The 12,621-nt window shown below is 37.2% G+C and overlaps 1 protein-coding gene and 1 long non-coding RNA gene across 7 annotated transcripts in view; one reads left to right on the top strand and one right to left on the bottom strand.

Moving 5' to 3' along the window:
* The window catches only part of LOC134793522 (3',5'-cyclic-AMP phosphodiesterase), a 534,412-nt gene that overhangs the window by 128,624 nt on the left and 393,167 nt on the right, over window positions 1-12,621 (top strand). The window lies entirely within an intron of this gene.
* Window positions 8,001-12,158, bottom strand: LOC134793986 (uncharacterized). 2 transcript variants are annotated; one of them, XR_010144609.1, is made up of 4 exons: window positions 11,681-12,158; window positions 11,429-11,596; window positions 10,147-10,248; window positions 8,001-9,014 (listed from the first exon to the last, which is right to left on the bottom strand). It is a non-coding gene; the product is annotated as an uncharacterized LOC134793986 (long non-coding RNA). The 2 variants fall into 2 exon arrangements; XR_010144608.1 differs by having other exon boundaries at window positions 11,429-12,158.

Raw genomic sequence — 12,621 nt, 5'->3', positions numbered from 1 at the left:
TCAACATGCCACTTCTCATTTTTCTCCGGATACGGACGCATACGTTATTAATTTAATGTCATGTCGAGTTATTTTCCAAGTTTTTCCCATTCCTGGATGATATTTGTCTTCATTTCCAAGTCCTTGCAATTAAAAAATCTATGAAGTGTTCCTATGGGAAAACTTGGAGGTCTGACAAGATAAAGACACATTCATTACGGTATAATATACTTGGTCAAGCAAATCATGTCAGTAGCAAAAGGCATCAAATAAAAAATCGCGGGTTAACAAAACAGTTTTCGAATAATTCCAAAATCGCGTGTCATCTGTGTTTTATCTGTGGAATGTGGATCGTGAAAGACAGCTATCTTGTTTGTTTACATTCTAAATCGTTGCTATTTCAACAGAAATTTCTGCTGTCACCATTAAATACCAATATATTAAATAAAATTGTGCATGAACAAGGTCTTAAGCAAAGTCAAGGTGCCTACAATGTACAATCACGCTCGTTAATTAGTAATTACACACTATTACTACATTAATATGTGCGCATCTATCTACTTTTGTAGTAATTGTGTGTAATTACTTAATATAACGCAATTGTTTTTTGTATGGAAAGCGAACCTTAACCTCACTTTATTATTAAAGTGTATAAATTATTTATACATTCTCGCTAGCGTGCCGAGTTCGACGATGTTCATAGTAGGATATCGTGAGAGGTGTTCACTTGATATTTAGTATCCGCTTTTAACTTCAATTACTTAAGTAGATCTTGACACACGTAATTTTATAAGGCTAATGTGTAAAATTAATTAATATTTAACTCTTTTATTTTGTCTTTTCGATTAGGGCTAAATGACGAAAAACAAATTAAAATGTATATTTGCTTAAACTCAGATTCCAGCATGTTTGCTCCAGCGACTGAAACTGAAACTTAGATCAACATCTATCAACTTCATATGGTTCACAGATCAGAGGGTCGAGGGCTCCCTCAACGAAAGGGTCCGCCGTTATATTCCTATACCTACGTTGTACATCTATAAGAAAAGATATGAGGACATTAGCCTCGGATAACACATTTATCGCAAGGGGTGCTTGATTAGATGATTCCGTTTAAAATTACGAGTAAGTATGTAAACATCGTTGAAAAAAGGTATGAAGCTTCCCTTTCAGAGCAGTTTATGGTGCAATTGAGTGAATCATTATTAAAAAGGATATAAAGGGATTTGTCATTGGTACTGCCAAGCTCGATATTACGCAACAAAGCCAAACACCAACCAACCCAAAAGGACTTTAATGATGTTTATTGTGGGCTTCCCTTTATCTTGCATAATATCGATTGTCCGAAATACACTTCGCATAGCAGGTTTCGCAGAAACATTTTTAACCGAATGATACTTTTGCATAATTGTATAATTAGCATAACTGTCATGTCGCATAACATTCATTTGGCAGAATTTTGAATAGCAGAATACTAATATCGTCGATTTTACATACGCAGAATTGTATGTAGCATAAATTACATTCCACCGAATTTCTTATGGCATATTGCTCATATTGCAGACTTGAATTTCGCAGAATGTTAAGCAGCAGAATAAAAGTTCTGCCGAAATTGTTACCGCATAATAATGTCGCTGACTGAACCTACACAAAAGGAATTGCTGCTAGAACTACAGGTTAGGTTAGAACTGCGACCCCTACATAAAAGTAATCGCTGCCAGGACTATAGGTTAGGTTAGGTTAGAACTGCGACCCCTACACAAAAGGAACTGCTTCCAGAAGTGTAGGTTAGGTTAGGTTAGAACTGCGACCCCTACACAAAAGGACCTGCTTCCAGAACAGTAGGTTAGGTTAGGTTAGAACTGCGACACCTACTCAAAAGAAACTGCTTCCAGAATTGTAGGTTAGCTTAGGTTAGAACTGCACCCCTACATAAAAGGAATTGCTGCCAGGACTATAGGTTAGGTTAGGTTAGAACTGCGACCCCTACATAAAAGAAATTGTTGCCAGAACTATAGGTTAGGTTAGAACTGCGACCCCTACACAAAAGGAACTGCTTCCAGAAGTGCAGGTTAGGTTAGGTTAGAACTGCGACCCCTACTCAAAAGAAACTGCTTCCAGAACTGTAGGTTAGGTTAGGTTAGAACTGCAACCCCTACACAAAAGGAACTGTTTCCAGAACTGTAGGTTAGGTTAGAACTGCGACCCCTACACAAAAAAAACTGCTTCCAGAACTGTAGGTTAGGTTAGGTTAGGTTAGAACTGCGACCCCTACACAAAAGGAATTGCTGCCAGAAGTGTAGGTTAGGTTAGGTTAGAACTGCGACCCCAGCTCAATAGGAACTGTTGGTGTAGGTGTTCATTGGTGGAGTAGGGTATGGAAAATATTATTCTCATCAACACTATGCCAATGAATTATTCTGCCTAAGGAAATTGTGCGAAAAGACAGTATGCCAAGTAAATATTATGCAACGCAATTTTTGGCAAAACAATTATTCGATTATAGGATTATTCTTCAAATTGACATTATGCCATTGCATTATTGAGCTTTACAAAATTGTGCGGAACAACAGTATGCCATGAAACTTATGCAAAAAGTAATTCTGCGAAATGATGATTCTGCCAAGGGTTGCTATGCGAAAGTAAAATATGACAATAAATTTTATGCAACATATTAGTAATCCGTTTATTGTGATATTAAACAGCTAACAAGGTGGATTGTAATCTTTTTCGAAGTCTTCTATCTAATACTTGTGGATACAAATACTCAGGCAAAGAAAGATACGGTTTCTAGGATTTACAGTTAAATTTTAATTTGAAAATCGTCGCGTCTCGACTTCAATCGTTGTTTTGTAAAGTGTGATATTAAAGGATATTCCTTCATAGCTTTTTTTTCTGTTTGAAAGCAAAAATGACTTATTTCGTCGACATCTTTTTGTCAAATTAGAGGCAACCGTTTTAAGAGGGTTTTGTCGAAATTGTATTTCTGCCTTTTTTGAACGCTTTGCAGTGATGACATAGTTACATAGTAATAGAACTTTTTTATGGACTGGTACTTCATGGTTATATTTACATATCTTTTAGTTTTTTTCAGTTGTTGTCTTGAACCGGAAAATTACAATTTTGTTTTATGTGCGAAACGCTCTGCTCTGCTTTGTTATCCGAATATACTGAAGCTAAAACCCCTAAAAATTCTAGGAAACTGTGAAACATAACGCGCGCTTTCCACGTTAAATTAAATGGTAGTTCACGAAATGTTAACGGTGAATGCAAATATAACTATACTACATATGTTTTTATATTTTTATGTAGGTTCTAATGCAATATATTATAACTAGCTATAACTATAATATATTAAGGTAATGAATGGCGTTGTTCTTGAATTCGATGTTGTAGGTATTAGTTGATATGAATTTTGTCGTTGTGATAATTATTATCACAAAATATGTATAGATGGTCAAGCAAATCTTGTCAGTAGAAAAAGGCGCGAAATTCAAATTTTCTATGAGAGAAATTTTTCATTTCGCGCATACATTTTTCAAATTTGCCGCCTTTTTCTACTGACAAGATCTGCTTGACCAACTATACCGGGTGTGGCCTGTAACACGAGTAAATAATTAAAACATAGATTGTACTCCTCCAACGGTGACACTGTTGTTCAACAATTTTAAAAAATTATGAAGTAGTTAGACTCCCTATTTTTCATACAAAATAAATATTATCTTCAATGGACGCCATCGCCACGTCATATCATTGTGATTGACGTTGCTTGACACGCCTTAAACATAACAAAATTCGCAATACATTGCGTCTTAGAATAAACTTTAAAGTGTATTAAAAATCACACCACAAGTTATTTTTAAAAGTCGCTGAACAAATGCTGCGGGCTTAGCAAGGTTGTACGACAAGGTAGTTATCACGCAATAGGTGTGGATAAAACGGCCGTTATCGTCGGTTTTATCGTCCATACTATGGTTGCAGACGATATATGGAGTTATCCACATTTGACAGCGGTAGATGATAGAAGACAATTTGCATAACATGGTCGTTGGATAAGATGTGGATAATTTGACAGATTGTCCCATTTTGACAGTTCAACTTAGTTAATTTTAACTACGTGCTTCTTAGATGACGATAAGCCTTGTCGTGAAAGCAAAAGTAGTGAATAATCATATTTTAAGGTATAAATTACAGGTAAATATCAGTTTTTCTATGATTATATTGAGAGTTATTAGTTACAATGTTCCGCTGTATATAATATTGTCAATATTTTCTTCGCAGGGAAGTCAAATTTTATTATTCCTACTCGCGGCTGCTGTTGAAGAAAAATATCGTAAACAGCTTTAAGAAACACTTGCAGCCCATTTGATATGACGGACGAAGAGTTTCGGCATATTTACAGAGTGCGTAAGGAGTGTGCAGTGCATTTACTTATGTGCCGAATTTAACGCCGAGCTTCAAAACGGTGATGGGTTACCTACCAAAACATCTCAAAGGTAAAGCTATAAAATTGCAGTGTTTCTTATAAAGTTAATATGTATTCTATGCATAGACCCTATTATATTTGAAATCATTGATTCTATGTAAAACAGACGTCTTAATGACAATGCCACTAAACTCTTCAATACTAGGTACCGGCCTCATTATTATATGTAAAAGTTAGTATGTTAAGATATCTGTTGTACAATCTCTTACTTATGCTACTAACCTACTAACAGAGGTTACTTAAGCTACTATTTACTTCAACATTCATATCCTAACCTCCGAACCTAAGGGGGAAAATCTACTTGACAAAATTAGATTTACAGTACCGGTCAATAACATATCACCTTTGTGTGTTTTTGTATGAACTTGTAGTAGGTTAGTTTGTAGATTTCATATTTTACTAGTCATTTTATATAAATAATATCTGAGAGACCGAGCTTTGCTCGGAAAACATATAAAAACTCAAAAATGCGTGTTTTTCCAGAGATGAGACCTAGCTAAATTGATTTTTCGCCCCCGAAAACCCCCATATAGCAAATTTCATCGAAATCGTTGGAGCCGTTTCCGATATCCCCGAAATATATATACATATAAATAAATAAATATACAAGAATTGCTCGTTTAAAGGTATAAGATATTATGAATACTGAAATACTGTGAACTACAATAAGAGACTCAGCATATTACTAAAAAAGCTCTTTAAAAATAATGAAGTTGACCATACATTAAAACAAAAAACCTCTATGAAAAAATCATTACATAGACCAATTTTTCTCATCGCTGGACAAGGAATACTACTAAACTACCTAAAGCTGTGGAAGTCACTCACAAATATAAAAAAAGTTATACCGTAAAAGCATGGAGGTGATATATTATTGGCCGGTACTTTAATTAGGTACTTATTTGTTTTAGGTTCTAACAGTATACACCACACCAGCAGCACACCTACACCACCAGCAGCAGCAGCAGCTGCTGGTGTGTAACAGTTACACCTGCTAGCTGATGGCAACTACCAACGTGGGACTAGTCAAGATCATGGCTTGTCCATTGGAGCACTACTTACTGGATTGGCCACACTACTGTAAGCCTGAACCTCAAGCAGTTTGTAGATGCTGTAAACAGAAGGTAAGTTCTTTTGACTTACTGAATTAAGTATTAAACTGTGACTTTCCACAAGGAATGTCTTAGTAACTTTTACTTTTTTGAATAAGTATGAGTGCGGCTGTATTGTGCATTGAGATATGTACCTACCTATTGTTTGATAGTTATGTATGATAAGTAGTTATCTCTGGCATATATAATCTGGGAATGCAATACTTATTAGGTTTAACTAAGGCACCTAGTTCTAATGTGCTGCCTTGTTTAATGGATATTATTCCTGGCGATTGTTTAGTATATATCTTGAGTGCACTAGACTGCACTCATGTGAAAATACTTACTCCATCGCTGCCACATGAACCTACTTTTACTTATTTCCTTCTTTTTCTTCCAGAAAACGTCTCGTGGATCAAGGGAAAAATTAGAGAAGACGCTCCTAAAAAACTTCCTAAGCATGCAAGCATACACAAAACCGGCTCTTAATAAGCTTAATAAATACATATTTCGCCTATTACTATGTTTTACTATCACACAAATACCTACCTAATTTACCTATATTTCTATACAAGTAGAGACTAGTAAACATTCAAGACGGATAATCTTCACACAGAACACCATTCCCGGGCATGCTTCAATGTAGGTGTCATTTATTCTTATTTTTCATTTTAGCCTTATGCGTACAAAATTTGTGATATATAGCTTCTAAACGTAAAATCCGACTCATATGCAGTATAGTACAATGAAAGCATAGGTAATAAAAACATTTTAGGCACGTTCTTACTTAAGAGGAAAGGGAGATGGCCGCTTCCGCTTCTCCATACAAACGTAGTCCTCATTTTCCTCTCTGGATATTGACATTATGGAAAATATTTTTACATAATTTAATGTATATTAACCATAAAGCTATGCCCCTACGTTCGAATTTTTGATTATTGTAAAAATTAGGAGCGGAAGACAGATTTCATACAAATTTTTAAATGCTCCTAACTCTTATAATAATTAAAATAAAATAAAAAAAAGAACAAATGTAGGGGCATGGCTGTAGTTGATGTTGATATGATATACAACAAATTGTATCAAAATATTTAATGTTATTATCCAGAGAGAAAAATGTGGACTACGTTTGTATGAAAAGGCGCGTCTTAACGACACGTCTAGTGAGTCTGGCGGTCAAAAGGTCAAATAAAAATATTCCTAAATGCTCTATTATGCTAATAAGTCTACTTTAGTGACTATAACTGCGGTCAGACTCAATACGCCAATAACTAATGTTGAATATTAAAAACTATGTTAAATTCCATTTAGGTAGATACAAGAATGACAATTCTCGTCACTTGTGGTGTTGTCAAGTCTTTTTTTGTTTACTAAATTCTATAGATAAGTTAACAATTTCGGCTCTGTGCTAGAGAGAATATTATAAATGCGTAAATAAAACAACTATTGCCAAAAAATTAAACAAAGTTTATTTACACATTAAATGTAGGTGTACAAACAAATCATTCACTGCCGTACCCGGTGTGAAAGTGCCCATCATGCCAGCAGCTTTATCGCTGGATTACTATGAACAGCTTTTGTACCAGGAACGTCTCGGAGCGAGGGCAGTGGCGTAGCTAGAGGATATGGCGCCCGGGGCAGGCACGAAATTTGCGCCTCCCCCCCCCCCTCTCCGAAACGAAATGAACTAACGAAATGGGACCAAACCCTAAGTCGCGAAAAAAATTTGGCTGTTTCATACGTTTTGGCTGGTCGAAAGTCTATGGGAGGGTAAACTCTTTTTTTCGCGATTTCGAGGTTGGTCCCGTAGCAAAAGTTGCTCAGTATAATCCCAAAACCTCCCTGGCAACGGGAATGTAATTATTTTTTAGCCATCCTGTATAGTGTATAGGAATCCTCAGTAGTCCACATATCGATGAATGTCGTCGATAGACAACATGTCACAGATATGCAGCAGCAGCTATTGAAGCATCAGGTTCCGTCAACTACGGCTCATATGCGCCAGCCGGTTAAAGGGCTAGCGATCCACTTGCATAGGTAGTCTATTGGACAGTCCATAAGATGGTAACTTCGACAGGAGACCCCTAACGTAAAAGACGCGCTAACACTGGACACAACTCTGAAGCACTTGGCCCGCTCGCCTTATAAAACGAAAGCATAGCAACTCCCGCCGAATATCCCTCTGCTTGATAGAAGTTTCTGGCATAGAGTATTCACACTACGGGATGGTGGGCGGTAGGGCGCTACCGTCGTCTTTCAAGATCGAGTTCGATGCAAAAAGAGTTCCTAAAAGATCGTCTTTCTCCCTTTGCGCTGTGGGCCAGATTACCATCCGCATTTCACACTTCACAGTGGTGGTAAATACGACTGACAAAAGTTTCCCTGCTGCCTTTGGCAAGGCGGAGAGGTAGTCTTTAGCCCATTTTGGCGCCCCCCCCTTGGACGTCGCCCGGGGCACATTTATTGCTATTTCATAACTGCTCATCTATAAGTTTCGTTTCCAATATAAATAGAATGCTTAACGGTGTAGAAAAGATCAACATTCCTCTCAGACCTCCAACAAAAAGGGGCCAAACTGAAAACCAGCGCTGGACGCCAGTCTAGCACATGCTGAGCTTGGTACCCACGGCCAACATGTCTTGCTAAATGTAATTACCTATGTATAGAGTAGACAATAAGTTAGTACTTAACCTAGAATAACTTAGTACATACTTAACATAGAATTTATATGTAGGTATATGGTTTGTATTCCTAATATTTTTTCTGCCATCAACTTATCATGTTTTGGCAATGGAGCATTCCATGAAATTGACTACCGTTTGTCCCGTAGAAATGCAGATTTTCTGGAGATTTGCAGGTATAAGAGTTTCCTTTTCTATGACAAATGGTCAAACATGCACGGAAAATTATTCGCTTGCTTTAAATGGCGAAAAAAAAAAGTCGCAACACAGGAAATAAAATGCGTTTGTACGGGACAGCTCGTGGAATGCTCCAATAAAGTGGCATTCAGAGTGTAGCCTTGAGGTTGCCAAGCTAAGCAACCAAGTCAGGTGTCACGGTCTTCAGGTCCTCAACAGGCCCAGGGTATGAGTGTCCGGTTCTCAGGCGGCACCAGATTTTCCGAGGAAGGTCAAACCCTTTTGGTTTTTTAGTTGGGTCAGATATACAGCAACTCCGAGCTGCCGAAGCTGACCATTCCGCTATCCACCTATCCGAAATATTAAAGCTGCTCAGGCTCCCAGCTGTAGCACAGGGTCAGGGTGGGGTTATTCGTGATATTCTCAGCCTCCCTCTTCAACGCCTTGAGTCGTCGGATGTGAGGAGGGGCAATGTGACTCAATGCCGGCAGCCAGTGGCGGTTGTAGATCGGATAGTGCCTGAGATGCATCGCATGGTCTCGTTGAGCTTAACGTCCAATGTATGGGTATGTGCACTTTCAAGCCTCCAATATGTCATGACTGAAACAGAAACAAATTATATTAGATGAGGTCAGGCGCAGGCTAGTACTTACAGCGGTTCATTGCCAAATTATGTGAAATTAATGTCACTTTTAGAAAGCTCTCGTTTTTAAGCCAGGGGGATTTTTATGTTACAGTTGTCCGAATTATCGATTGAAAATAAATTGAATTTTGTTCTAGTAATTATTTATCCGTTATTAAAGTTGTATTATGTATCAAGTGTAGTTCTGTACCACGATATTCTATACGACACAAACATACCCACACACTTACATAGGCTGCTAAAATCATTCCCATAGTCAGGTATAGGTACAATAAACCATTTTACCAAACACAAAAAAAAATATTCCAGCTGCCAGCAGTAAAGAAACCAGCTTCTACTCCCAAGCCCTAACAATATAAATAAGTTTTTAGCAAAAATATCATTTTTGGTATAAGCTTTTATCGCTGACTGTACTTTTCTTTCAACAGGCAACTAATACTCACTAAGACTCAGACTCAGACTCAGAGTCCATTCTAACAACACCAAGCACAATTAGTTTGCGTTGTTTTATCACAGTGTTCCCATGGCCACCTCATATCTCCATCATCAGATAGGCTCCATGTCATCATAATATTGCAATTGTCATCCGATTTACATATTGTTATGTAAGTATGCAAAATTTCATCTCAATTGGAAATCGGGAAGTGGGTCAAACTTAGCTGTCAAATGTATATGGCCAGCTTTAGTGCTAACATAACTGTTCCTAGTATTCCTATATTACATATTATAAGTAAGAATATTGTACTAGTAGGTATTATATTATTTTATAATCTTAGTAGAATAGGTACTAATACAATTTATTTGTATTGAATAAGGCCGGCGCCCCACTGCTGCGCACGCTACATCCACGGCCCACGTTTTAATACAAACCGTGGGCAAGCCCACGAAATTTTGTATAGGAACGTGGGTCATGTACATAGCGTGCGCAGCAGTGGGGCTCCGGCCTAATACCGTCCGAGAAATGGGCCCCTGCTCTACAATATATATCGCACTCAATCTATCTGAATTTTATCTTCCCTCAAATAAAAGAAAGATAAAGGTCGGTTATCCAAATATTATGACAATTACTTAATTACAATTGCCAGTCACCTGTTCGGCAGCGCTGCCTTCTTGTAAGTCGGAGACGAAGATTCCTCGGCCGGCTTCCGTGTGCCGCCCCTCGATGATCATAATGCCCAGGCCCGACGGACCCTGGAAAAGAAGATCATCATCATTAACTTAAGAGTTACTAAGTAACTTGTCGGTGGAGTAACTTCCAGCTTTCCCTATCTTGCACATAGCGTGCGCAGCAGTGGGGCGCCGGCCTAACTCTTGCAGGGAATTTGTAAGTTACTTGTGGGTATGGCTACTTTATTTATTTTATAAACTTTATTGCACAAACATATATAATTACGTAAAAATAGCGAACTTAATGCCAAAAGGCATTATCTACCACCTACTAGTCAACCATAGAAACAAATATGTGACGTTCCACGGCAAAAGGTACCTTATGGCGGCTGGCGCTTACGTCGCATAGCGCCGCAATAATATTGGAGCGGCGTTAATAGTTAATAGAGTAAGCGCCAACCGCCATAAGGTACATTTACCCGTGGGACGTCACATATAAACACTAAAGGTTGGTGCAAAAACCAATCAAAAAGCAAATGCAATAGGTATATCTTAGATATACATACTAACATAAACATACATATATGTTATAAAAATAAATGTACTAATATGTATATGGGATGATAGACACTAGACGAGACATTTAGCAGATGACTACCGAGCATGACTACTCAAAAAACAAATTTTCTTGGAGCTTGTCTTACAGGTAGAGGGAGTGCATTCCATAGATAGGTTGCCTGAACGGCAAAACAATTAGACATAAAACGGTTATAAAGAGGAAGGACTTAAAGTTTAAGTGAGCGGGAGTTCACATCCGGAACAGGCATAAAAACTAAATACTTATTAATAATATTTTATCTTTATGTCTTAGATTTATGGCATAAAGTGTGTCTTTTTCTTTGTCAATAAACTTTTATTCTTGCTACAAAACTAGCTTCTAGAATATACAGAGTAAAAAAAATTTTTTTTTTTAAAGTGAGGTCTACGGGTTTCAAGGATGTTAATATTTGTTAGAATGCGTATGCACTTTTTATGCAGTGTGAATAAATGTATGCATAGGTAGTGTTGTAGTGTAACTTTTACACATCATTTTTGCCAAATCAACTTCCTGAAATTATAGTAGTGATAGAACAGGTTTTTAACAAACTTTTGTCACTTAGTAGAACATAATAGATAGAATGAGAAGAAATAGATAATAAGTGTCAATAATATTAAAAGGCACCAGAAAATTTTCATGATTTTAGTTTAGGAAAGGTGTACTTACATCTTCAATCCTTTCTTCTGGATCTTAGAAGTTATGTGCAATGTGAAGCATTGCATTTTGTATCTCTGGCTTCCGAGAGGCTCATGGATCTCCCTGTAGGTGTAGGCGAACAGGGGATGCTGAGTTATATATATTTGGCTAGCATTTTCTTGTGCGCCGAAGCATCGTCTGAAATTAAACATATTCATGACAAAACCAGTTAATGATCAAACGAACTATAACTTTTTCTATAAATAAATTAGAGAAACTTACATTTTGGGTGGCATTTCCTTTAGTTCACACAGCAAATCAGTATTTTTCTTCGACTTAGTTTGTATGTTCACTAAATTCACTGAATCATGCGCGTACGCGATGCTTGTCAATGTCAAGTGAATTGTCAGTTGAGAAAACACGATTATCCGTGCATGTTATAATGTAAGTCAATTTGTATAAAGCTGTCACTCATTTAAACATTTTTCAATTTGGAAGTGTAGTAATAAAACTAACTATTCGTTTTCAAACATCGTCCGACACACGTCCGACATTTTAATAAAGCCAGGCATTAAATGGATTTTTCATAAACTCTAGGCATAGACAATCGTGGTCACTTACGAATGATAGTGGATAACTTTATACGATATCGACGTGGTATTCTTATCGTAGCCCGTAACCATGTTCAGCAAAACGATAAAAATACGACTATCGTTAAAAGACGACAGTAGATTCCACGCGCAATATGATATAACCTTGCTAAGCCCGCTGGTCACTATGAGGAGTACAGCCTACAGTTAAATTTTTTGCTCATATTACAGTTTACACCCGGTATACATGCTTGTCTGATATATGTGCGCAAGTTTGCTCGAGTCACTCTTGTTTACGATATTAAGGGAAAAAACTCGAATATTATTGGAATACGACAAAGAAGAGTATGAAGACTACTTATTTGTCCTAAATAAGCCAAAAGCCAAAAGACGTTCCTTACAATTTAATCAGAACCTCGGATTTGTTGGACGTATTCTTCGGCTGCATTTTCTAGTAGGTATGTTGTCGCCACTCAGAAACGGAAATACTGTTATAAATCATTAAAATAAACAGTTTAGTGTATGCAATAAATAGTAAAGCTGAACTTGACAAATTAACTAAGCTTACACAACGTTCTCTTGAATCATATCTAAATCAATCTTTAGTCTGTTTACAGCCTTTGTGGAAATGCA

The sequence above is a fragment of the Cydia splendana genome, chromosome 9, assembly GCF_910591565.1.
Source record: "Cydia splendana chromosome 9, ilCydSple1.2, whole genome shotgun sequence".
Classification (NCBI taxonomy): Eukaryota; Metazoa; Arthropoda; class Insecta; order Lepidoptera; family Tortricidae; genus Cydia; species Cydia splendana.
The sequence above is the reverse complement of the archived record's forward strand: the minus strand, read 5'-3'. Positions and strand labels throughout refer to the sequence as shown.